The sequence below is a fragment of the Capsicum annuum genome, chromosome 5, assembly GCF_002878395.1.
Source record: "Capsicum annuum cultivar UCD-10X-F1 chromosome 5, UCD10Xv1.1, whole genome shotgun sequence".
In the NCBI taxonomy this organism is placed as follows: Eukaryota; Viridiplantae; Streptophyta; class Magnoliopsida; order Solanales; family Solanaceae; genus Capsicum; species Capsicum annuum.
In genome coordinates, this window is record NC_061115.1 from 49,818,607 (window position 1) to 49,820,831 (window position 2,225).

Below are 2,225 nucleotides of genomic sequence, written 5' to 3' on the forward strand. Positions count from 1 at the left end.
ACCGCTATGCGGTGGAATCGCGATGAAGTTCTAGAAAGTGACAATTAGGGTTTTGGACTTCACTGTGATGCGGTGACCCTTATATCGGTAATTTTTTTATGTTGTAACCCATCACCACGATGACATAATATATTTTGACAATTGTAGATTTTTTCACCTTACTACGATATGGTGACCTATAAATCGATACTTCCAGTGTATTTTTCAACCTTGATTGCCTCCTTGGACGTGGTATTATCCTTAATTTCAATTCTCTCATCCTTGAATACCAAACAAAAACAATAAAAAAATCATAAGAACTAATGGGTTGCTTCACACTCAACACCTTATTTTTAGTCATGGCACGGCTCATATTTTTGTATTTTCACTTTCTTTTTCTTTTCTAAAAATCTAAAAAGAGATAGAAACTACTATATTACATTACATTAATGGTTTGCCTACCACATAGCACCTTAGTTTATGTCATGGAACGACTCAGCTCAGGGTCACTCATCAGCAAAGGTGATGGATACATTATGCTTATCTCCATGATCAGCCCAATAATGCTTTACATGTTTTCCATTCACCAAGAAATTCTTAGTATTTTCTTTATTCCACAATTCAACTACACCATGAGGCATCATTCGCACCACCTCAAAAGGCCTAGACCACTTCGACCACAACTTACCCAAAAATAATTTCAACCTCGCATTGAATAAAAAACTAAGTTATCCCGATTAAAAAACTCTATCAAGGATATGTTTATCATGAAATTTCTTTGTCTTCTTTTTATATAGTTTGGCATTCTCAGAAGTGTGGAGACAAAACTCATCAAGTTCAATAAGCTGTAATAATCTCCTCTTCCACGGCCTTCACATCAAGATTCAACTTTTCCACGACCCAATAAGCTTGATGTTCCATCTCTTCAGGCAAATGACAGGCTTTACTGAAAACCAAGCGATATAGAGAGGTCCCTATGGGCATCTTATAGGTTGTCCTATAGGCCCGATGTGCATCATATAGCTTTTCAGCCTAATTCTTTCGCTAACCATTGATAGTCTTTTGCAGTATTTACTTTTGTCGTCTGGTTGGATACCTCAACTTGACCATTTGTTTATGGATGGCATGCAGTGGTCACCTTGTTCCTAAAACAATATTTATCTAAAAGATTTTTAAAACAAGTGTTAATACAATGCATACCTACATCACTGATTATCGCTCTGGGAGTGCCTAACCGAGAAAAGATGTGCTTCTTCACAAATTTGAATACCACTCTAGCATCATTAGTGGGAAAGATGCAGCTTCCACCCACTTGGATACGTAATCAACCGCCAGTAAGATATATAAGTTGCCATTGGATAGTGGGAATGGTCCCATAAAGTCTATCCCCTAAACATCGAATACCTCTACTTAAAAAATGTTTTCAGGGGCATCTCATGACGCCTTGAAATTGTACCTAACCTCTGGCACTGATCACAACTCTTCATAAAAGCCACTACATCTCTAAACAATGTTGTCCAAAAGAAACTGAATTATAAAACTTTTTTGGCTGATCTTTCATCCCCATGATGGCCCACCATAAGGAGATGAATGGCACCTTTGTAGCACTTATGTAAATTCAAATTCTGGAACACATATACGTACAATTTCATTAGGACCCTACTTGAATAGATATAGCTCGTCCCATATATAAGCAAGAGAATCATGAAGCAGTTTCTTTCTTTGTTTAGTGTTAGCTTCAGGAGGATAAACCCCACACACTAATAAGTTTACGATGTCCGCACACTAAGGAACTTCACTCACCTCTATATATAATAATTTTTCATCTAGAAACTCTTCTTGAATATGGAAGAAGTTATTAGCATTTTGGTCATGAGTCTCTAGCCTTGACAAATGGTCTGTAACTTGATTCTCTGCTCCCCTTTTATCGCAAACCTATAGGTCAAATTCTTGCAGCAATAAAATCCACCTGAACAATCGAGGCTTGGCATCCTTTTTGTTGAAGAGGTACTTGATGGAAACATGGTCAGTGTGAACAATTACCTTGGTGCCCACCAAATAGACTCTAAATTTATCGAATGTATAAAGTAGAGCTAACATCTCCTTTTCAGGGACTGTATAGTTTAATTGGGCATCATTCAAGACTTCACTAGCATAATAAATAGAATGAAATACCTTATGTTTTCTTTTCCCCAAAACTGGTCCCATAGCTCTGTCACTAGCATCACACATCAATTTAAATGGTA